At 37.9% G+C, this 26,007-nt stretch overlaps 1 protein-coding gene across 8 annotated transcripts in view; it reads right to left on the minus strand.

Moving 5' to 3' along the window:
* Positions 1-26,007, minus strand: part of GHR (growth hormone receptor) — a 269,418-nt gene that overhangs the window by 156,594 nt on the left and 86,817 nt on the right. For 4 of the 8 annotated variants that reach the window (XM_015067574.3, XM_053201021.1, XM_053201015.1 and 1 more), the window contains one exon: positions 11,936-12,087. The exons of the other annotated variants lie outside the window; for them this stretch is intronic. The gene's annotated coding sequence lies outside the window, so the exon portion shown is untranslated. The remainder of the gene's footprint in view (positions 1-11,935; positions 12,088-26,007) is intronic. 8 annotated transcript variants of the gene reach the window in all.

A 26,007-nucleotide genomic window follows, 5' to 3' on the forward strand; every position in this document is an offset into this window, starting at 1 on the left:
GGGTCACCCAGCACCCCTGACCTGGCCTCTCTCTACCCTTCCATTCCTATCTTTCACTAATTTCCCAAACCGCCCCTTTCCTCTGTCCACGAGAGGGGACTTCTCTGAAGTTTCCAGACTCTTCACTTCTTTGGCCCCTCTGCCACCTGTCTTCTTCCGACTTCACCCATCTCTGTTACTCATCCCCCCAACCCTCAGATCAAGGTCACTTCAACTTAGATGCATTTCTTCACTTACCAGATAAAATTAGGAGCCCCTCCTCTCTTGACAAACCCTTATCAGAGCAATGTAAGATAGCCATGATTTTCCCATCTCTCTCCTGAGATGCTATTTCACACGTGCCTAGCACACTCCGTTTAAAATGAATTTTGAAGGAATGAACAGAGACACCTGACACTGTTTTAAAAATGGGTATTTTAAGGGGTGGGAGCATGTCCTTCTGTGGAAAGTTCATCTGAGTGCATTTTAATGAGATAAAGTGGCATTTCCATCATATCAGGCATGGTGGGATAGCTTGATTCAGGAATGCAGTAAGGAACCCAAAGCATAGAGAGCACAAAAGCATAGAGAGCACAAAGCATAGCTAGGCTAGAAGCACAAAAAACCAAAGTAATGTTTTCTTTTTCTTTAAAGTGTATCTTTTCTCCTTACACCTGTCAGAATGGCTAGAATAAGACAGACAGGAAATAATAGGTGTTGGCAAAGATATGAGGAAAAAGGAACCCTCATGCACTTTTGGTGGGAATGCAAATTGGTGCAGCCACTGTAGAAAACAGTATGGAGGTTACTTAAAATATTAAAAAAAAATAGAATTAGCATATGATCCAGTAATTCTACTAATGGGTATTTACCCAAGGAAAGTAAAAAAAAAAAAACATAATTCGATAGGACAGATATGTGCACCCCTAGGTTTATTGCGTTATTCACAAGAGCCAAAACAAAACAAAACAAAACAAAAAACAAGAGCCAAGATATGGAAGCAACCCAAGTGTCCATCAACAAATGAATGGATAAGGAAGATGTGGTGTGTGTATATATATATATACACACACACACACATACATACACATACATACATACATACACACCACATACCATGGATGGTATACCATGGATGGATCTATAAGGTATTATATTAAGTGAAATAAATCAGAGAGATAAATATCATATGTAGAATTTAAGAAACATAACACAGAAAAAAAAGACACAAAAATTCATACTCTTAAATACAGAGAACAAACTGGTAGTTACCAGAAAGGACGTGGGGTGGATAGGTAAAATAGATAAGGAGATTAAGAGTACACTTATCATAATGAGCACTGAATAATGTATAGAAATGTTCAATCATTATATTGTACACATGACACTAATACAACACTGTATGCTAATCATATAAATATAAACATATACACAAAAAAGTGTTGACCTTTTCTAAGACTTCAGAAAACCTAGAAGAAAATGAAAAGCACACATGGACCAGAATCAAAACTATGAAGTGTTTCTTGAATGCAAATTATAATCTCTATTGACATTCTCAAAATGTATGAGCCCCTTAAATAATCAGAAAACTAGCCTTTCATTCAAAGAACAGTTTGGAAACCCAAATTATATCTCACATGTTCAGCTAAGGAGTATGCCTTCAGTACACTAACAATCATATGTTCAGTTTTGTTTTGTTTTGTTTTGTTTTGGCAGTTGACAAGAAGTTAATTTGCTTAAGGAAAATCCCTCAGTCAAGCCTTTTTAGCTTTTCTTTGCCGTTTTAATGTGGTACCTGCTATAGCCCCACAAACGTGTTACTCCAGTATAATCTGCAGTGTCCTAACTAAAGTTACTGACTGGGTCTTATCTGCACAGTTTTTGTGTCCTGTTTGCTTCTTGAATCTGATTAACCAGAATATTTCTCTTACCTCTTTTTAATATGTGAAGTCACTTGACCTAATTTATGTGTAGAAGCACTACACCATTGGTTTCAATCTTTATATTCTGTGTAAAAACAAAATCCAATTTATATAATAAAATCATTTCTCTAAAAATTTAAGTCATTTTCAGATAAAAAAATAAACATGCATTTCTGATACGCAAAAAAATCTGTTTTTTCTGATAATATTTTATGAACTCCAGCACAAGGAAAGGGGGTTTTGTTTAGAGTAGAAAGGAGAAGGATGAAGTAGTAGAGGAAAGAGGGAGCAAGGGAAATTAGGGCAGTTAGGGGAAAGAGTGAGGTGGGAGAAGAAAGAAAGCAACTGGCTGAGCCATCAGAGATTTACATCAAAAAAAAAAAAAAAAAAAAAGAGACCTGACTCTCAGCCTCTTAATCAAAGTTAAAAAGAACGGCACGCTAACAAATAGTCCGGCAGACATTCCTGAAGTAGAAGCTGGATTTTCATAGGGTTTCCTCTGGGCTTTACGGCAAGAGGTTTTTAGATGCCCTTTTTCATTCAGTCATGTGTGCAAGCAGACCATATTATTCAAACTTGGTTAAAATCTGTCAGAAAGAGGAGGCATGAAGGTGGAATATGGTGAATTTCTTGGTCACTGCTTGGCATGTCTTAATCACTAGTTTCTCGGACTTGCTGCTTTCACTTATATATGGGAGCAAAATCCTCCCCAATCAATTATATTCCCTCTCGTGAGCCCCGCCCCCCCTCACATGCGTGCGCGCGCGCGCGTGCACACACACACGCACACACACACACACACACACACACACACACACACGCCTCTGGTACCAGAAGAGTAGATGAAAGCACACGACCATTGCCTCATATAACAACCTCCCCCCACCCCCCGACCTTTGCCCAGAACGTCTTTGGGTTCTGCCAACTGAAGTGAAGGCCAGGCCTGGGCTGGAGCCTCGTGAGACCCATCACAACATCACAGTAGAGCCAGCCAGGCCAGAGGAGAAGGCAGCCAAGTGTTAAAATTCAACAAAGAGTATGAGCTGGACAGGCTGACGACAGTGATAGGCGTAACTAACTCTAATCCCGTGGTCTAAGGAGCGCAAAAATGAAAGCTCTCAGAGGGCAGAGGTGTCCATCTGCTATATTCACTGGTGTTTCACTGATGTATACCAAGTGCCCAGAGTGTAACACTTTGAATACTTGTTAAATGAAGGATAAATGAATGACTTCCAAAGCATTAGTGCCCATTGGAAATCTTAACACACTTAACTGTTAAATGTTTAACCATAGTATCAACGGTGCAAAGTAGTGGACTAGAAAATTATTAGTACTACCTACATATTAACTGGATATCTATCCCACTAATAGGATATTTGGGTTGACTGGCAGGAGGACATAGTACTGAGATTACGCGGGTTTCTCTTTTGAATTAACTTGTAATAAAGAGAAGTAGGTCTCTCTATGAAAAAAATCACAAGTCAGCAAAAGGTGCTACACACTCAACATTTAGTGAATTAGGTCCACAAGTGGCACAAGAGACAAGATAACTGCTTTCTAGCTCTGGAGTTTCACCATCCTTCTTGTTGTTCCTCACATGGTTGGAACATCATGATGATTTCCATCACCGAGTGCGGGCTGAGTTGTTATAAATGCAAGGCTATGTTACTAACATTCCTGTGTATGATCAACACTCCCGTCCATCCTATTAGTACGAGAAGACTGCTCATGATTTGTGACCACAGCCGGAATTAGCAAGGCCTGTTGGTGGTGAAAACTCCTTTCTGCCTACTTGGCTTTCTTAAGTTTGTATGCAAGAAACCATTCTATGACATCATCCACACAAAGTCCTATAATATAAGAAAACCTCACAAGGGAACATTCACTTGACTAGGTTAATTAACAATGACTAGATAGGAGTCTCATTAATTGTGAATTGGAGGTTAATTTATTACGAACTCATATTTTGGATGTGTAGAGGCAGCCTTCCTGACAGAGGTCTCTAAAGCACATTTCTGAAGTTGAATTCAGGGGTCCAGAAACACTTCCTCCCTCAACTTGGTGTTCCTGCAGTATTTGTAGCACAAGCCAGAAACAGAGGAGTTACCCGGCCATCTTCTCTACCTCCTCTGTCCCCATTTCCTCTGTCAACATCACCTCTTCAGTATCTTGAATTCGTTTCATGCCCTTATCCTCTGTATTGCTATCACCAAGTCCCAGCCACTCTGTCTCACTTGGACTTCAGGAATGCCCTCTTAACATCCAATAAGACTCCCTCCAATCCATTTTTTACACAAAGATTATGTGTTGAAACACAATTGTGATTATGACACCCTTCTGAATAAGACATTCAAATGACTTTCCTTCTCCACAGTACTCATACCACAATCCATTAAGGTGGTCTCATATTTACCAGTTGTGCTTAATAGTCACTCACTCTACTTTCAACTAGTAATGGAATCCAGTGCAAGAAGACGTTTCCCAGACAGCCTTGCAGGAAACTGTGTCACGTGACTCAGTACTGGGTAGGAGGATGTGAGCAGAAGTGGCAAGTGCGTCTTTCAGGGAAATGCACATCTCCTCTACTTCCCCTTCTCCACTCCCGTTGGCTTGGATGTTGATGTGCTTGGTCACCAAGCACACGGATAAGAGCTACCTAGATCTGGGGAACACTTCTGGAAGTCACTCCGCAGAAGAATCACAGAAAATGTGGGTTTGAACACCGGCAAAGGACCGAGGGGCCAATGGTTTTTTGACCAGCCAGCATAGATCTTTCTAGCTTATCCTTGAAAGAAGAAGGTCATTTTCACCTAATTTTTTAGGCTCAACTGTAAGGGTAGTTGGAAAGAGTAATTACACAGGACTTGCACAAAAACATACTGAAATTTTATCCTTAATACCTATTTTTTTTCTTTCTTTTCTTTTCTTTTTTGAAGAAAGAAAATGTACCTGAATGTATAATGTGACAGGGCTTTTTTTTGAGTCCTTTATTTTTTTTTTACAAGAGTTATGAATCCTATTAGTGTGCTACAACCAGCAGTATTTTTTACTTTAGAACCTGTGAATTGTTTTTTGGGGGGAATTATTAAGGCCACAGAAATGACCACCATAGTCAGATAGAAATATTTTGGTCTAATAAGAAAATGGGACAATCTATCCCACCCTATCCCAAACCAAATTTCCAAACCTCAAGTTAGTAAAAACAGTTAATAAACACTGGTTATACAAAGAAGAGTAGGGAAGTATAGGAAATTAGGAAAAGGAGCCTGTCCTATTAGTGTCGTGGGTTATATTTTTCCAGGTTTGGGCACCCAGCTTCCCAAAACCAAACTGTATACTGAGCAATGTATTTTGAAATGGTGCCAGTGGGACAAACATGAGGCTCTATGCTTCAAACAGCATTTTATTCACAGATGCTTCATATTTGTATGAAGGAGATGAGCTGAATCAAGAGTAGGAGTATGTGATGCTGGTTTGCAAAATGATTGTTTTTCCTGAAGCCAATCTTTATTTTATTTTTCTGATAATAAATGCACAATACTTATGTAGAAGTTTGGTAAGTATTAATACAATGTAAAAAAAATTATGAATTCCCTTTCTGTCATTCTCTTTCCAATAAAATTTCTAAAGAAAGCTGAAAACAGACCCTATACAAAAAGCTGTCTCATGTTTTTCCTTTTTCTTTTTCCATCTAACATTAGTGTCTCTTCAGTACCTGCAATTAGATTGCCACTTTATCTAGGAAATGCAGCTTTTAGCAACTCTTTGTTGATTCCAATGAAATAAACCTGACTCAGCTAATATGAACTGATTAGACTGAGAATGAAGTCCTAATACCAACTGCTGTCCAATAGTAATTACTTGACATTAAATTTTGGGTGACCCAAGCAAATTCTATAAGCTTAGAGAAGTTTCAAGTAAGAGGATAGGGAGCTTGAAGACATTACAAAAAAATCCATGAAGGACCCAAGATGTACTGAGAGAGAGATACATGAGAATGGCTATGCACAGCAGCAGAGATCTGTGTCATTATAGTAAATCCCCATTACATGGAATTATATGGCAGCATCCTCTTCCTTGCTGGCTAAAAAAGCACAATACCCTCCTGCCCAACCACCACCACCCCAAAATACAAAAACTGCATATAAAATTTAATGGCTGCACTAATTAATATTCCTCCATATTCTTGTTTTTCTAACTGTGAGTCACAGCCTATTATACTGTAGGGTTAGTCTAGTGGGCCAAACCCGGCTTTGTTTGCTGGTCTATTTACACAAATAAAATGGTGCTATAAGGCTAAATTTTCATACCCCCTGCCCCAATTCATATATTGAAACTTTATCCTCAATGTGATATTTGGAGGTGGGGCCTCTTAGGAGGTGATTAGGTGATTAGTGCCCTTACAAAAGTGGTCCCAGAGAACTCCCTGTACTCTTCCACCATCTGGGGATATAGTGAAAACAGCTGTCTATGACCCAGGAAGTAGGCCTTCACCAAACATGGCATCTGCCAGCACCTTGGTCTTAGACTTCTCAGCCTCCAGAATTGCAAGAAATAAATTTCTGTTGTGTATAAGCCACTCAGTCTATGGTATTTCTGTTACAGAGCCAGAACAGATGAAGACAAATGGAGAGGAGAAGGGAGGAGAATAAGATAGTTTCTTCACATGAACCTTTGTGCTGGCCAACATGGCACTGCAAGTTTACACTTTGAACTTCCTCCTCTGTGCCAACTACTGCAATGGTAGGTTTGTTTGTTTGTTTGTTTGTTTATTTATTTATTTATAACTAAGACAGTAGTACTGGAAAATGTTAAAGAGCAATTACAAGCCATGGAAGGCAGATTGAGGAGCTCCAACCCACATATGGTGGGAGTTCCAGGAGAGAATTTAATTCAACTGCAAGAATCATTTTTGGAAAAGGTTATTATTAATTTTATAAAATTAAAAGAATGGAATGAGTTTTCAGATTAAAAACCCACAATACTCACTGAGGATTATAAATAAAAAGTAAATTCACAATAGGGCATCATGATAAAGAAAAACTCTTTAAAGGGACTTCAAGTAAGAGGCAGGTTATCCACTAATGAATTCAAACATACCAGTAGAAGATTTTTCCTCAGCAACAACAAATGTCAAAACACCTTTAAGTGTTTAAATGAAAACCTTTAAGTGTCAGAGAAATAACCATCCATTTAGAATTTGATACCTAGCTAAACTGTCACTAAGTCTTGTGGTGAGCAGGTGGCGGAGGGCATATGAAAACAGTTTTCTACCTAAAGATTCTAATTTAAATAATTATTAAAAGAACTATTTTTGCAAGAAGACATCAATCATTTTAAAAATATACTGAAAGTCTTTTTTAAAATGTTCTATCCCAACTATTCCAGTTATTATACCTATATTTGTTGACCCATTTCTCTGCCCCCCATTTAAAGCCAAACTTCTCAAAGGAATTACATTAGACTCTTATTCTCAATTCCTCTTTGTCCACCTTCCTAAACCCATTAAAGTTAGGCCTTAACCTCCACCACTCCGATGACATAGATTTGTCCTTGCCACTAATGACCTCTACATTGCTAAATCTAGTGGTTAGCTCTTAATCATCTCATTTGATTTATTAGCATCCAACATAATGGATCACTCTTTGAAACACTATCATAATTTGGTATTTCGACACTATTCTCCATTGATTCTACTACCTCACTGGATACTTCATCTTGGTCTACTTTGTTGTGTCATCTTCATTTCCCAGCCATGTGACATTGGAATACCCTTAGTCCTTATCATCCACTCTTCTCTACCTACACTTATTCCTAGGTGATTCCATTTGTAATATGTCATTAATATCATCTATATGATTATGTTCTCCAAATATATAACTTTAATTCAAAACTCGAACTATAGGCTTATACATCCAATTGACTAATAATCTCCTTGGGTGCTTGATAGGAATCTCAAACTTATAAATCTATAAACAAACTTTTGATTTTACCCTCATAACCTTTTCATTCCACAGTGTTGGTCATTTCATTAAATATCACCTTAATCCTTCCAGATTCTCAGGCCTTTCAGTCATACCTTGAAAACCAATCCATCAACTAATTCTCTCAGATATGCCTTCAAATTACATCCAGAATGTGATAATTTCTTTCTATCTTTATCTCCCTCACCCAAGTCACCAATATTTCTTATCTGGATTATTATAAACATTTCTTAATTAGTCTACATGCTTCTGGTCTTGAAAACCCTTATCCCCAAATATATAAGTCACCCATCAAGATCTTGCTAAAACAAAAAATGTCAGTTTTTTGTTCAAGACCCTCAGATGGCATCCCATCTCACTTAGAGTAAATGCCAATGTGCTTACAGTGGTCTAAAAGTCTTACTTGGTCTCCTTTGACCCTCTCCCCCCACCATTAATCACTATCTCTGCCTTCATCTACCACACTTTTCCTGCCCATTCTTCTCCAACCACACTGGACTCTTTGATGTTTCTTGAAGACCCCATGCAGTATATACTATTCCCTCTGGGATATTTTTCTCCCAGATTTTCATCAAATAGCCATTAAAATATCACTTCATCTTTGAGCTCTTCCCTGAAAACCCAGATTAATAATAACTCTTATATCTTATTCTTCTCCATAGTGCTTATCTTTATTTATTTTCTGATTTTTATTTATCTCCTCTTACTAGAATGTCAATTATATGAGTTCAGGGATTTTATCTGTTCTGTTCACTGTTATATTTCCAAGCACCTATAACTACAGCAGGCCAATAGAAGACATACAATAAGGATTTATTAGATGACTAAATAAACGGTGAGGAAAAACAAAGGTAAAACATGATAGCCAACTCAAACAAATATTGTTTGTAAAAACAATATAGGCCACATTTTCTACTGATCAAAAACGGTGAAAGAAAATTTTAGATGAGGAAAATAGGTGAGTTTATCTCAAAGAACAATTAAAATGTGTTAGATTTTCTACTTTGTTTGGGAGAAGGACAGATAATCTGTGTGAAATGGGAACACTAATGTTGCTTGATGTGGGAGTGAGCGGCCCAGCTGAGGGGTGCATGTGTACATGGGTGTAAGGTCAGCACTGATGATGTGGCTGTCGCAGGCCTCTGCTGCCTTAAGAATCAGCACAGTTGTTAGGGGACCCACATCAGGGAAGACTGAGAAGGTCACACCCCACCCAGACTCTAAGAAGGGAAAGAGAAGGTGAGCATAATCATGGTCTTGGGAAAGTGGCAGGCCTCACATAGTTTAGGAATAGAAAGAGGAGATGTTATAGACTCATGTTCTGTGGATGTTTTTTCTCAGTAGGCAGAAATGAGAATCATTATTGCCAGGTAATAACTATACGTATTTGAAAAAAAAATGAAAGAAAAACCTTTGCATTTTTAGCTTTGCAAAGAAACATTTCTGAAGAGTGATTATTTAAATCAATACCTAAAAAAAACAAAGTCTACCAAAATATGCTTCAAGACATTCTGGGGGAAAAAAAGCCCCAAAAGATAATACAATAGAAACATCCTGTACAAGTAACATTTAGACCAGGAATGCAAGGACAGTGCAATATCAGAAAGATTTAGCAATATAATCTACTGCATTAATAATTTTAAAGAGGTAATCAAATGGTTATTCTACCATGCAGAAAACCAGTGTTTATAATTTAACATTTATGATAAACTCTTAATAAACTAGAAATCCAGAGTTTTCTGAATCTGACAAAAATATGTCACCCAAAAACCTGTACCTAACAGCATACTTAAAATGAAACTTTTCAAGCGTTCTCACAATTATGTGGCACAAGAAAAAAATGCCTATTATAAAGGCATACTATTTACATGGCATGGTACCTTATAAGGACAGGAAAGTTGAGATCACCAGGGAAAAAAAGCCTAGAAAAGTTTAAAGCATATATATGATCTTAGAACACAACAGAAAAGGCACTGCAAATAATGGAGAAAGAATAGAGCTCAGTAAATGGTATTGAGACAACTGGTTTTTCATATGGAATAAAAATAGATCCATGCTTTACACCACAAATACAAATTAGCTCCATGTAAATTCATTGTCTACACATGTAAAACAAAACTTTGAGAAGTAAATTAAAGCAATTTAGAGTACAGGAGAGATTTAAATATAATATACTCATGGAGGAGAAAGTGACTGCTTAAGCAAGGCACAAAATGCAAAATAATAAAAGAAATTTAACTATATCAAAATTTAAAGATTGTGTTAAAAGAGGTCATGAAAAAAATTAAAATGCCATCAACAGACAGGAGGCAAAATTTTCAACAATATATTTTTCAATATATGAAAAAGTATGAGTCTTATGTATGAAATATAAACACATATATTAAAATACATATACATTAGGATCATACACTCTTACACGTTTTTGGAAATCAATAAAGAGAACAGACAATAAAAGAGTAAATAAAGAGTAGAAATAGATAATTCACAGAGGAGGAAATCCTAATGGCCCTATAAAAATGATGTTCAATTTTACGAATAATCAGAGTAATGAAAATTAAAACAATGAGATACTAATTCATATCTACCAACCCACACATAATTAAGTCTGATAATAAGTGTGAGCAAGGACCTGGTGGGAGTGTAAATTGGTAAGAGAGCACTATGGAGAGCAATTTGTTAGTGTCTACCAAACACGAAAATGCACATACCCTATGATGTGGTAAGCCCACTGATATATACTCCAGAAAAACTCTATTATGTGTATCCTAAAGGAAATGTCTAAGGGTATTGATTTCAGTACAACTTATTTTTGTAAAACAATTGAATCATTTTAAATTTTCAGTAGTATGGGAATGGATAAATTGTAATATTTTCATGAGATGGAGTAATATACAGATATTTTTAAAAGAATGAGCAAGGGGAATATAAAAACATAAATTCTGAAAACAGAATGTTTGATAGTAAAAGTAGTGATTGCCAGAATACCACAGTCCATATTTGAAGTAAAACATATGGGTTTACCTGGGTGCTCAACTCAGTCAGTTGAGTGTCAGACTTTGGCTCAGGTCATGATCTCCTGGTTCGTGAGTTTAAGCTCCACATCGGGCTCACTGCTGTCTGCCTGTCAGTGCAGAGCCTGCTTCAGATCCTCTGTCCCCCTCTCTCTGTCCCTCCCCCCACTTGTGCTCTCCTAAAAATAAATAAATATTTAAGAAATAATAAAGTGAAATATATGAAAATTTTATTTATTTTTTTTTTTGAGAGAGAAAGTGTGCAAATACATGTGCACGAGACAGAGAGGGAGAGAGAGAAGCCCAAGCAGTCTCAATGCCCAGTGCACAGCCTGACATGGGGCTCAATCTCATGACTGTGAGATCATGACCCGAGCTGAAATCAAGAGTCAGACGCTTAACTGGCTGAGCCATTCAGGCATCCCATGAGTATTTTAAAATACACAAATAATTTGTATTTCACGCATACAATAATCATGTTTTATATATGTAGCAAAATTTAAATGTATAAAAACAGGACTGTACAAAGGCCAACACATGGCAGTTGTTCTGGGGTAGCAGAGAGTAGGGTGATGCTGAGAAAGGCAAAACAGGGAACCTCAAATTCACCTGTGTACTTTGTTTCTTTACAAATAGAAGCTAGGCAGCACACATGGGAAAAATATTTACTTTTGATGTATTCATCTGGGTGGCAGGTACATGGACACTTATTTTAGGGTCCTGAGTATATTAAAAAAAAATAAGAGTATTAGAGAGCTCTAAATATATATCCCTGCCCAGGGTCAAAAATAACAAGCCCGCACAAATTTATGCAGATAGAAAGATAAAAAGAGGTTCTGATAAAGAGGAGTTTGTGTAGGGCACCCACTCTTGGACAACACTGACAGAGGAGGGTTGGAATGGTTACTCAGGTGAGTTCCGGTCACTGAATCCATGACTGTCACCCCCATACGCACCCTACCCACCCTCATGGCTCAGCAGTTGGCCCTCCCCAGACACAGTGTTATATGACAAGGAAGGGGAGCTTTCTCAATACCTGTTTCTAGGCTAGGCTGAGGAACATTTTCTTCATAGATTCCAGAGAAAAGCCACAGAGTGGACCTTCCAGGAAGAACGGCAAATCACATGTGAGATTGCACAGGCTAGGTCCTGTCACAAGGCTTCCCAGAGTTCTGGTGCCAGCCATGTCTGATTAGTGCAAAAAAAAAAAAAAAAAAAAAAAAAAAAAAGCATATTTTTTACTAGCTTCAAAAAAGTTAATTTAAGCACTTCACTCCAGTGAAAAACTGATTTGGGGCACAATATTAACAAATGGTTCTCAATCTCTGTCCCTGGAAGTCACAAACACATGCACAAGCCCTAGGTAAGCTGGACCTGGGGATCTTATTTAGTCACGTGAGTCACAACAAATGGGTACACCAAAGCTGGTTCATCTTACTCAAGTAGACCACCGTGGAACCTTCCAGCAAACACTCATTAAAACAAGAACCAAAACATTTCACAGACTATAGCGTGTTTCAGTTGGTTGAGAGCCATCATAATTAATAATACAGTAACAATAAAATGACAGCACAGGCAGAAGCCCTGTAGCATAATGATCCAGAGTGAGCTTCACACATCTGTGGTTATGTCAGTTCCTGAGTGCAAAAGCACCAGAATGCACATTCATGGTCTCAAATGATGGCAGAAAGTATCTGGAGAAAGGCCATAATTCATCTTCTTTTCTTGTCACCAGAACCACTGAGAATAAACTCAGAAGCTCCTACTGAGAATTCCTTAGAAAGAGAATCAGTGCCTTAAATAAAAGGATTTTACTCTTAAAAAAAGATATTCCGAATAGGCTTCCTTTTATATTTCATGTATGCAGAAGTATTTTCCTTATATATTTATTCTGCATGTCATATAATAGTATCCTTCTCAAACATTTCCCATAGAGTTGACCAGCAGCTTCAACTGCTTCCCTAGAAAACACTCCAGCTATTCCTCTCATTAAAAGAAACAAAAAGCCAAGAGGATAGGTGACTGACTTAGTTTGTGCCAACAATCTATCTCTTAATATGACAGAGCTTGTGCAAAACAGGCACTCCTTATATGTTAATAAAAGATTGGGCACTGGTAGTCATTTCTAGAGCCCCAACTGAGCAACTGAGTTGCATCAGTATTTAGAAAATTTAGAAGTCTGTGATTTGACATCTAATTATTTCCCAGTCTGAAAAGATTTTATTTTTCATGTTCCAATGTGGTCCCCACTTTACAGCAAAAAGGCAAAGTATGCAATAGATAACACCGTATGTGCCACTCTGAGTTCCATCATGGCTCTGTCTTGCCCCTTCAACTAAACTGGCAACATCTGTTATTCTCTAAGACAGTGTGGACATTTCCTTCCATGTCAGTCATTTCAGAGGTAAGTGCCCCCACTCATTCACAAATGTTTGACTGTCTGAGTCTTCCTCATTATCATTTCTAAAACTGAACATCCACATGACAATTTCTCCTCTTTGATCACAATTTTAATTGTGTTGTAAGTTGTAGCCTGTTTAGTGCTAATGTTACATTTAACTTGTTGCAGGTGAGGAAGGGGGGGTGCGTGCGTCATAGGGAAGGTGGGCTGAAGAGTCCCTCCATTTGTTCACTTTTCTTTTGGTCCTGAGAATGAAGTTTGGCTCCATTTTTAGTTAATAATAGGATATTTTTAAATCATAGAACCAAAAAAAAAAATCATAGATCTTATATCTCAAAGATGAAGGGATGACAAGAGTGAATGTATTTCATTAACTCAGCTTAGGCAAGGGGGGTATTTCCACTGTGGATCTGAAACCAGCTGAGACCTCAAATGGAGCAGAAACTGAGTGACCTACCACGAGTTAGGCAGTGTCTGTGACACGGGCTTCAGTTAAACACAGTGTGGAACACTCACTTTCATGAAGGCTGTCAAATTCAAAACTTGCCAGACAGATTCACCTTCAGGACTCAGACATCTTGTAGTTGTAGGGAATGAGCTGCATTAACTGTTGGCAAAGACACACAGCCTTCCAATCTTCAGCGTTACAGATAGTAAGAAGATGGCCAGAATTTTCACAAGTAAAGAGAAATGTGTACTGATGTATATACTCGAATATACATGTCTTACAGGGTTTATCAGCTCACTGTGATCTGCATCATCATTAGATATTGTTCCTAATTCCACAGCTGGATCATCAAACTAAATCCCATTACAATGAAACTCCACCGAATTGTTCCACTTAATTTGTGCTCTAAACAGATACTACTCCTTTGAAATACACTAATCTGTGAAGAGGTCTTACTGTAATCACCTACAAAAGTGGCTCTATTCCCTTTGTTCATTTTGGGGACTATTACCACACAGTCCCTGTTGTCCAACTCTTCTGTCTTCAATTCATCGTTTAATTTTCCGCCAGGAATTGAAAGTCTATCTCCAAACATGAAATTTTCTTGTTTAATATTCTTTAATGACTTCCCTAAGGACCCTGAGTCCTTAGCTGACAATCAAGGCCCCAAACAACTTGTCCTGGTCTATTTTTAAGCTATATTCCCCTCTATACTCAACTTCTTTAACTTTGCTGTATGGACTGGCCCAAACTCTTAGTTGATAATGTTCAATACTACTTGGCATACCCAGCTATTTCTCTCGACACTTTAGCTCTTTTCATCTTGTAAGATCTACCAAGCTTTCCAGGCCTACCCCGCCTGTCATGAAAGTTGTCCTCAGCTACCAAATCAGGAGGGATTTTTCTTGCTCTGTATTTCCAATGTATTTTCTTTGTCACCTGAGCTCATTCAGGTTACCACAGCCTGTCTATGACAGTGAGATGTACACTGTCTTCTCTTTACCAAACTATCAATGTCCTTTGGACGAGACAGACTTACTAAATATATTTGCTGTTAAACGGACACTGCTTCATATTGGAAAAGGTGCCTGATAAATGTGATCATGTGGTTCACACACAAAAAAAATCTACTTAAAAATGATCTAGAGCTTTTCAGTTCTGCCCCTTCATTGCTCAGTGCCCAAAGGGAAAGAGATCTGACATTTGGAAGCAAGACCTCATCTCTGCCTCCTCCATTATCTTGCATAATGTCCAGAAAGTTATGAACCCTGATAAAGTGTTATTTTTCTCCTCCAGTAAAGGAGGCTTGGTTGAACGGAAACAGCCAATCTCACTACAAGGAGGCACATCTTTGGGTTTTGATCTTCTTTCTTATGAAGGGACAAATAACCTTGTGAGTGAGAAAAGTTGCCCAGCCAGCAGCTGCAATGACAACCCACCTTGGCAGCAGAAAAGAGTGATAATTAGACACCAATTTCTTTTGTAGGATGAGTAGTGGGTGGGGTTTTTTTTTTTTGACTTGTTATTTCAAGATCAAAGAAAAAAATTTTTAAATGTTTATTTATTCTTGAGAGATACAGACAAAGCACGAGCAGGGGAAGGACAGAGAGAGAGGGAGACACAGAATCTGAAGCAGGCTCCAGGCTCTGACGTGTCAGCACAGAGCCCTACACGGGGCTCAGACTCCTGAAGTGCAAGATCAAGACCTGAACCAAACTGGACGCTTAAACAACTGGGCCACCTAGATGCTTCCTGAGAAAAATGTTTTTATATTTAGCAGTTTTATTTTGATCACCATAGTTAATATTATTGCCAGAGTGAAAACGTGGTAAAAAGATGCTAAGACTGAATTTATCTGTATTTACATTGTCACTTTTAAGCTTCAAATAGGAAATGCCTTTGATCAAGATTTTTCAACAGATTGCTGAAAACAGAAAGTTTCTTCTGCTAAGTACTAGCATGCATAAATTTCTTACATAATACATGAGAAAAAATTTTTTTTGATATATGGATGTTTTTTTCTTTCGTTGACAGAAATTTGGCAGTTACTGTGCACCACCCTTCACACAAAAAGTGGCTCAATCAACCACTGGCCTTTTCTTATAAATCTGGTAATCTGTGTCCCCTTAATAGAATAATTATAGGGATGTTTTCCTATTTGCGATACAAAACTATGGAACAATGGAGTGTTTATTTTGGCCCAATGACTTTGTACAAAGGTCCCATCTATGATCCCCCTTCAAAATCCTGCTTATAAATCCCTAACACCCAACAAGTCAACCTGAGAAAAACCATGACTTTAGCATTTCCTTTTGGCCAAAATCTTTAATTTGGAGAATGCAAATAAGACTTTCAAAATTATTTTTGAGCAGCTGAGAGAACCCATGAATATGCCAAAACCTTTCAACCCAAACTATTTCCAAAAATCATCTGCTTGTCCCATTTTTGATTCAGTTAAGAATTAGAGAAGTACATTTTATGTAACTACAACTCTCTGCCCAAGTAACATCTTCACTTTTAAAAAGAGAAGTCAGTTTTTTCTCTTCCTTTATTACAGGTTTTCCCAGCAAAGCAAAACAAAACAAAACAAAATTAACTTAAGTAATATGAAATATATGTGCCAAAAGTGTCTTCAGTGATCTGCTTTTTAACTAGACAAGCTCTCTGGCAGATGAAAATCATTAGCAAGCAAAACTGTAGAGCTTTTAAAATGTGCTGGAAAAGTTTCAGAGAAGATATACAGCATAAACAGCTTTATAAACCCAAAGCAAAATTCTAAATCACACCTGGTATATCAGTTGTGTGAAAGGCTCAGGTTAAGAAACATGAATTAAATCTTGAGAGATACTGGCCTCAACAACATTACAGCCTAAAGGGAACCTGTATCCAAGATGCCATCCTTTAATCGAAAAACATCGGTATGTGTGTTCCTAGTGCCCACTGTTGCACATGTAGAGAGGTATGGGCTGGAGCTAAGGCAAAGGCACCTGATATTCTTGCAAGAAGTTTTCTTCAGGCAAAGAGCACAATAGGACTGCAGACCATTTCCCTTAGCACCTAGCCACTCACACATTCAATTTATCATTCAATAAACATGTGGGAGTGCCTATCATATGCCACACAATTTCCAGGGCCCTCCAAACCGGTGATAAAGGTCTCCTATTTCATGGAAGTGACATTCTAGTGAAAGAAAATTGACAATAAAAAATAAACAAGTAAGCAAGAAACGAACTATTAGACGGAATAAATGCTATAAAGAAAGCATAACAGGGTGATGGAAATGGGGGTGGGGGACTTACTCATCTAACTGGGATCACAGAAGATCTTTCAGTTGAGTTGAGACTGGATGACAAGAGGAGTCAGCTATGCCAAAATCTGAGCACAAAGCATTCCAGGCAAGGGAATAGCCTGGTGGATGAGGTAACAGAAGGAAAATCAGTGTGGCTGGAGCTTAGTCCTCAATTCAATCACCTATAATTGTGCACGCTTCTGTCACTGTAACATGTTCTTCAAACCTGGGGCAAAACAAGGAAACCTACAGACAAAAACACACCCATGCCTGTAAAACATGAAGAGGTCTTAGGGTCTTCTGGACACAACAACAACCCTAAGAACCTTCATGTCAAGAGCTTGACCTTCATTCCAGTTTGTTTTCCAGTACTGATATATTTGACCAGTTTCTGATGGTTGAAGGCACAGAGAGAGCATGCAAGGCTAGTAGGACTGAGAAGTGTAGGATGTGGCCTTGAAAGGAACCATAACTGCTTATTTCCTGGGACCTCTGACCAAAAAGGAAACACTTTTCTTGATTCGTCAGGAGATTTGCATAAGATCACAAGATATCTTGTGGTACAGTAATCTCTCTCTTGCTTTTGACTCTTTATTATGTTCTCCCTTGTATAATAGTTATTTTAGTATTGTCTTCTTGCCATTGTTAACCTGTAAGTGACTTCCTGTCAGAGACAGTCTTACTGATTGTTCTCTGAAGTACCGAATACAGTGCCAGGCACATAGGGATGTTGAATAAATGATAAATTCCCCGGGGTTGGCTTTGGCTTTTTTAGTCCAATATTCCAATTATAGGTACAGTAATGGTATCCAAATGATGTAGTTGTTTTTGTTTTGCTGTATATGTAATAAATCCTTAAGAACTTCTGTGCTATCTGACATAGTACAGATGGATTCCCAGTAATGCTTTGGCACAAAGTAGATAATGTTGCTTGTTGAATGTATGCATGCATGTCTGAGTGGGCAAGTCTATGAACAAATTCCAGCAAGAACAACTGCACCCAAGGCCATTTTATTCAATCAGCAATGGGTTCTACTGTATGTTCAGCAGTAAGCTAAGTGCTGTAGAGACAATGGTGAGTAAAACAGATGGTCCTGCCCTAATGGAGCTATTGGTATGGTAGGGAAACATACTGAAGATATCACGCATGTATGTAAATATAAGTGCTGTGAAAGGATGATGATCAGAGAAGCGTTCTTTGAAGGCTACCTGAAAGACATGGTCAAGTTTATTCAAAATTCAATGCCATAATCATGAAGTCTTTTTAGGAACCAGGCCTGTAGACATAGAGCAAGTGGTCAAGAAAGATGACAACTGATGGTAGCTCAAGTTGCCTCTGGTAACCAGGGATGGGTTACTGAGAAAATATTTGGAATCTTCCATTTTGGCCACCTTTAAAATTAAACTCAAACTTTTTATGTGTCCTGATTGTGTGTGGTCTTGTTTAAAGACAGAATATACCAAGCAACCTAAAATTGTCTTCTGTGGGCATTCTTTACTGTACCATGATTCCTTTACTAAATGCTTTAAATATAGCACCTCAGCTATTTTTCTGAGGTAGACCAGGAAAAATTGAAATTTATTTTATGAGCAAAAAAACAATGCAGTGCCCTTGTTCTCCCATCATTCAGGAAAAATAGCTAAGTGAAATTCTGGTCAAACTTTCCAAAAAGCTTTGGGCTGAGGACAAGCATGGAAAAATTCAAGCCCAAAGGAGAAATTTCCAGAAATTTAGAAGCAAGTGAAAACAGGGGGTTATAACAGTTCAGTACTTGCTGCCAGGAACAAAGTATATATGATATTATTTATTGCTGAAAGCTTTTCAGAGAGGCAGCATCTGGTTTCAGTGAGGTCTTGCTTTTTCATCCCATCCAGCAGCTGGACTGAGCACTATGGCACAAGGAGATCAACCAATTGGCCAAGGTGACGCAGCGAGTCAGTGACTCTTTCCAGATTAGACCACAAGAGCCTCTGGCTTCTTGAATGCCAAGAATAAGTCACATGACAAATGGAGAGTTTAACACTTTTTATTGACTCCAAGTGGATTCTTCAGCTTTAATTTTCTATTTGTGTTTACATTTTCAGAGTCCCAGAGAATAATTCTTTCTCCCTTTTCTCCAGTGGACACATCAGATATCAACTTGGTTCTCTGTGAATGCCAAAATTCCCCACCCCCCTCAACTAGGAATTTTTCATCTAGGCTGAGTGTGCTAATGGCAGGAGAAGTCAGAAATGGTCATGCAATGTTCCACTCACACTGGAAAGAGGAAGATGGAGATCGAAAGGCCGGCTAACTCTGAGCAGAGAAGCTGGGCACTCTGCTTTGGTCATTCCAAATGTGCCTCTCTGAGGCAGGGGAAACACTGAAGAAGGTAAGGTTAATCTTCCAGGAGAAAGTGTCATAAGCTTTTACTTCTCTGTGAGTCTTTTTCTCTACCAGTGTTATTTCTCACAGAGCCCTGGCAAGAGAAAACACATCCCTTCGTTCCTTCTGCATGTGTCTTCCATACCAACAGGAGAAAAGGAGGCTCTGTTTCCTAAGCATATGTGTTTCTCACATCCCAAGAAGACTGTAAGGGAACAAAAAAGCAACAACATGCACACACACAAAATACATTTAATAAGAAATTTCAGCATTAATATAATCGCCAGTGTAGTACTTAATTATTCTAAGAAGCAACTTCAGCTACCATCAGTTGTCATCTCTCTTGACTACTTGCTCTATGTCTACAGGCTTGGTTCGAAACAACGGCACACACATCCCCTAATAGTATCAGTACAATAGTATCAGTACAATTAATGATTAATATTATTACTAGTTTCATGAAATCAAAAAAAAACATTTTTAGGGAAAGAAAGGGAGGGGAGGGTGGCGAAGGGAAAGGATTTTCACCATTTTTTTTTAATGTCTAAACTTCTAGATGTAATCGGAGAAGACTAGAGAACTGAGCCAGTTAGTTGTGTGCATGAACTTGACGTATTGTGAAATGATCAAAAGAATATCAGGGAGGGAATAAGCCTAATCTGGTTATCAGACTCTGCAATAGCAATAGGGCACAGCATCAAGAGAAACCTTGCAAGCTTTTGGAGTACCCAGCGATGCCCAGAAGGCATGCCATTTTAATAACGTAAAACATATGTCTACTCTATGGCAGCAACCTAATTTCACTTCAAATTGGAACGAACAATACCACTAAGAAACATCTGACAATTTCAACACAATAGGAGTTGGGGAATTTTTACTCCAAACTTAATGCAGATGTCAAACACAATATGAATAGAACATCTCACTTTGTTTCCTTAACATCACAATTTTCTCTTAATTGGAACAGACGAAGTAATTTCTGACCAGAAAGACGTGATGACATTTCAAGCATAAGGACTTCAGTTTTGGCTTACAGACATCTTCTATCCCCCTTTGGCTTATTATTACTCGAAGGGACAGCCACAATACTATAAATATTGTACTCATTCATTCGGCATTTATTGCGTGTCTATGACCTGGGTACTAATCGAGGCCCAAAGGTTAGAGTCATAAACAACACAGACACATCCCTGCCCTCCTGGAGCTTCTAACCTGGCAGTTCACTCTTATTTCAAAGTTCAGTTATTGTTTCGATAAAGCTCAGTTCAGGTTTTAAAAAGGAAACCTTCATCTAAAGACAATTCTTAAGTTATCACTGTCTTTCCAAAACATATTTTTTCAACCCTCCAATTAGTCCATTGATATTAAACTCCCAGTTATGGTCATTCTTAGAAGAAAGAACTAGGACATGATTAAGGGTTTTTTTTTCTTTTGAGAAGATAAGCTCCTAAATTATAGATGTCTAATGAGTTAACCAGTAGGTTCAACTGCTACATGTCAAACTAAGAACTGTCACAAAAGCCTGGACAGGTTGCCTGAAAAAGATGCCTCCAAATAGTAAATGTAATCCTTTCTGGGCCAAAAACCCTGAATGGATTCCTTAGCAAGCGCCGTTGAGTAATTACACATTTTGGCAATCCAGTGCAAACAGCCCCATTAAGTTTGCCCCAATCCTGTCCACGAGATCCTTTGTTCCAACAGGGCTCAATCTGACCAAAGGGATGCCCAGGCAAATGGCTAGGATGTAGGTCACTCTGCTTCAGCATGAGTTTCCACCTTTTGCTGATGAGTGCTAAGGTGTTTCAAAGCTACGTGAACACACCTATATGTCTCTTCTTAGAAAACAACACAAAACAAAAAATAGCCATTTTATATTGGAGATTTCTTCTACCTTACCTTTTTTAGCTTACTCTCTCACTGCCCCCGCCCCTCAGCCTTGCCTCCTTTCCCCTTATCATTTCTCTCCTACTTCCCAGGCAACAGGGTGAAACACTATTAGAAGCTCATTACATTTTGTGAAGCTCTACAAACATTGTATGTTGCCGGAGAGGACCCTGAAGCCCAAGGTCACACAGTGGGGAAGTAGCCGAACCAGGATTCCAGGTAGCCCATCTGATTTCAGAGTCCTCAATTCCTGGACCATACTGCCTCTTAAAGAATTTTTGGCTTTCAGTCTTTATGATAAAGATGGACTGTTTCTAGGCATTAAGAGTAGCAGTGAAACGTAAGAAATTAATGTTAATCTCTGCTACACTTGAGAAAAATCTAACAAATTCACTGAAGTGCTTTAAAGGAAGTAATTAAGGGGACAATTTATTAAGGTTTTACATCTCAATTGCACCAGCAATCAGGTCTTTTCTTCCTCCAGTTTTATTGAGAAATAATTGACGTACAACACTGTATAAGCTTAAAGCACACAGCATGATGGCTTGGTTTATAGATACTGTGAAATGATGACCATAAGGGGTTCCATTAACAGCCATCTTCTCATATGGATACAATTAAAAAAAATGTTCCCCTTATGATGAGAACTTTTGGATTTACACTCTTAATAACTTTCCTGTGGATCAAACAGTCGTGTTAGTTTATATTCATTATGTTGTGCATTACATCTGTGGTACGTATTTATTTTATAACTGCAAGTTTGTACCCTCTACCACCTTCCCCCTTCCCCCTCCCCTATCCCCCACCTCTTCTTTCTACGAGTGTTGTTCTTTTGCTTGTTTTAGATTCCAAATATAAGTGAAATCATACATACATACAGGACAAATACTGTATGACTTCTCTGACTTCTTTCACTTAGCATCATGCCTTCAAGTTCCAAGCATATTGTCCCAAATGGTAGGATTTTTTTTTTTTTTAATGGCTGAATAATGTTCTATTGCATATCCTAATTTCTTTATCCATTCATCCATTGCTGGACACTTAGACAGCTTCTAGGTCTTGGCTATTGTAAATAATGTTGCTGTAAACATGGCAGTGTACATATCTTCTCCTATTAGTATTTTTGTTTCTTTTGGATACATTCCCAGAAATGGAATTACTGGATCATATGGTAGTTCTATTTTTAATTTTTTGAGAAACCTCCATCCTGTTTTCCAGACTGGCTGCACCAATTTACAATCCCACCTACAGTGTAGTGGGCCCCCGCCCTCCCCTTCCTCCGCACCCCTGCCAGCATGTGTTATCTCTTTTTTGATAATGACTATCCTAACAGGCATGAGGTGATATCGCATTGTGGTTTAATTTGCATTTTCCTAACAACTAGTGATGTTGAACATCATTTCATGTACCTGTTGGCCTTTGTGCATCTTCTATGGATTCAGGTTCTTTGTTCATTTTTTAATTGGGTTGTTTGTTTATGCTATTGACTTATAGGAGTATTTTATATATTTTGAATATTAACCCCTTATCAGGTATATGGTTTGCAAATAATTTTTTCTCATTCTGTAAGTTGTTATTTCACTTTGCTGAGGGTTTCTTTGGCTGTGCAAAAGCTTTTAGTTTGATGTAGTCCCATTTGTTTAGTTTTGCTTTTGTTGCTTATGTTTTAGGTTTCATGTCTAAAAAATCATTACCAAGACCCATGTCGAAGGCCTTTATTCCTATGCTTTCTTCTAAAGTTTCATGAGGTTTCAAGTCTTACATTTAAGTTAATCCATTTTGAGTTAATTTTTGTGAGTGGCATTAAAATATGGGTCCCATTTTCGGGGCAACTTTGGCTCAGGTCATGATCTCATGGTTCATGGGTTCAAGCCCCGCATTGGGCTCTATGCTGACAGCTCAGAGCCTAGAGTCTGCTTTGGATTCTGTGTCTCCCTCTATCTCTGCCCCTCCCTGGCTCATGCTCTGTCTCTCTCTGTCTCTAAAAAATGAATAAACATTAAAAACTTTTTTTTTTAATATGGGTCCCATTTCATTCCTTTCCATGTGAATATCCAATTATCCCAGCATCATTTATTGAAAAGGTTATCTTCTCCATTGAGTGTTCTTAGCTTCCTTGTCAAATATTAGTTCACCGTATATGCTTGGGTTTATTTCTGAGCTCTCAATTCTGTTCCATTGGTCTATTTGTCTGTTTTTATGCCAGTACCATACTGTTTTGATTACTATAGTTTTATAGCATACCTTGAAATCAGGAAGTGTGATGCCTCCTGCTTTATTGTCCTTTCTCAGGATTTCTTTGGCTTTCATGGTTCCATATAAATTTTAAGAGTGTTTTTTTTTCTAGTTTTGTAAAGAAAATGACATTGGAATCTTATTTGGGATTGCATTACATCTATAGATGGCTTTTAGCAGTATTGACATTTTAATAATATTAATTTTTCCAGTCTATGAACACAGGATATATTTCCATTTATTTGTACTTCTTTGATTTCTTTTATCAATGTCTTGTTTTCTGAGTAGAGTTCTTTTACCTCCTTAGTTAAATTTATCCCCAAGTATTTTATTATTTTTATACTATTATAAATGGGATTTATTTCTTTTTCAGAAAATTCATTGTTAGTGTATAGAAATGCTACTGATTTTTATATATTAATTTTGGGTCCTGAAACTGGACTGAATTTATTGATTAGATCCAACAGTTTAATTTAATCTTTAAGATTTTCTCTATATAAAATCCTTCATCTTCAATCAGAGATAATTTTACTTCTTCCTTTCCAATTCTGATCCTTGCTTCCTCCCTTCCTTCCTTCCTTCGTTGCTTGCTTCCTTCCTTCCTTCCTTCCTTCTTTCCTTCTTCCTCCCCACCCCCCGCCCCCCCCCCCCCCCACCTAATTGCTCTAGCTAGGACTTCTAGTACTATGTTAAGTAGGAGTGGTGACAGTGGACACCTTGTCTTATTCCCGATTTTAAAGAAAAAGCTTTCAACCTTTCACCATTGAGTATGATGTTAGTTGTGGGCTTGTCCTATATGGCCTTTATAACGTTGAGATACATTCCTTCTATGCCTAAGTTGTTATGAATTTTTATCACAAATGGATGTCGAATTTTGTGAAATGTTTTTTTTTCTGCATCTATTGATATTATCATATGATTCTTTTCTTTCATCCTATTAATGTGATGTATGACATTGATTTATTTGTGTATGTTGTACCATTCTTGCATCTCAGGGATAAATTCCACTTGATCATGGTAAGTAATCCTTTTGCTTTGCTGCTGATTTGGTTTACTAGTATTTTATTGAGAATTTTTGCATCTATATTCATCAGAAATAATGGCCTGTAGTTTTCTTTTCCAGTAGTGTCTTTTTCTGGGTTCGGTATCAGGATGTTGGCCTTGAAAATAGGTTTGGGAGTGTCCTCTCTCTCTCTCTCTCTTTTTTGAAGACTTTGAGAAAGATTGGTGTTAATTCTTTTTTTAAAGTTTACTTATTTATTTTGAGAGAGAGAAAGAGAACATGAGCAGAGGAGGGGCGGGGGGGGGGGGGTTGGAGAAGGAGAGAGAGAATTCCAAGCAGGCTCCATGTTGTCACTGCATAGCCCAGCGGAGGGCTCCATCTCACGAACTGTGAGATCATGACCTGAGCCAAAATCAAGAGTCAGATGCTTAACTGACTGAGCCACCCAGGTGCCCCAGGTGTTAATTCTTCTTTGAATTTTTAGTAAAATTGCCAATGAAGTCATCTGGTCCTGAGCTTTTATTTGTTGAGAGATTTTTGATTACTGATTCAATTTCCTTAACTAGTAATTGGTCTCCTCAGATTTTCTATATCTTCCTGACTCAGCCTTGGTATGTTGTATGTTCCTAAGAATCTTTCTATTTCTTCTAGGTTGTCCTAGAAGAAATAGATTCTTCTATTGTTGACATACAGTTATTCATAGTAGCCTCCTACAATCCTTCGAATGTTTTATTGTCAGATGTAATGTCTCTTTTCTCATTTATAATTTCATTGTTTTGGGTTCTTTTTCTTTTTTTCTTGGATAGTCTATCTAGGGGTTTGTCAATTTTGTTTATCTTTTCAAAGAACCGACTCTTAGTTGGATTAATCTTTTCTACTGGTTTTCTTCTATTTCTGCTCTAATCTTTATTATTTCCTTTCTTCTGCTAATTTTGGGCTTGGTTGCTCTTCTCTTTTCTAGTTCCTTAGGGCATAGAGTTAGGTAGTTTATTTGGGATCTTTCTTGCTTCTTAATCTAGGCATTTATTGCTATGAACCTTCCTCTTAGAACTGTTTTGCTGCATCCTACACTGTGGTAGGCCGTGTTTGTATTTTCATTTATATCAAGAAGCTATTTTATTTCTCCTTTAATTTCTTCTTTGGTCCACTGATTGTGGAGCAGACTGCTGTTTAATTTCCATGTGTTCATGAATTTTTCAGTTTTCCTCTCATTATTGATTTCTAATTTCATGTCATTGTGCTCACAGGAGATACTCAGTATGATTTCAATCTTCTTGAATTGGCTAAGGTTGTTTTGTGGCCTACCAAATGTTCTATCCAAGAAAATGTTCCATGTGTGCTTGAGAAGAATGTGCATTCTGCTGTTGTTGGATTGAATGCTCTGTATATGTCTGTTAGGTCCATTTGGTCTATAGTGGTGCTCAAATCTGTTTCCTTATTGATTCTATGTCTAGATGATCTATCTACTGCCGAGAATGGGGAA

Source organism: Acinonyx jubatus, chromosome A1 (assembly GCF_027475565.1).
Source record: "Acinonyx jubatus isolate Ajub_Pintada_27869175 chromosome A1, VMU_Ajub_asm_v1.0, whole genome shotgun sequence".
NCBI lineage: Eukaryota > Metazoa > Chordata > Mammalia > Carnivora > Felidae > Acinonyx > Acinonyx jubatus.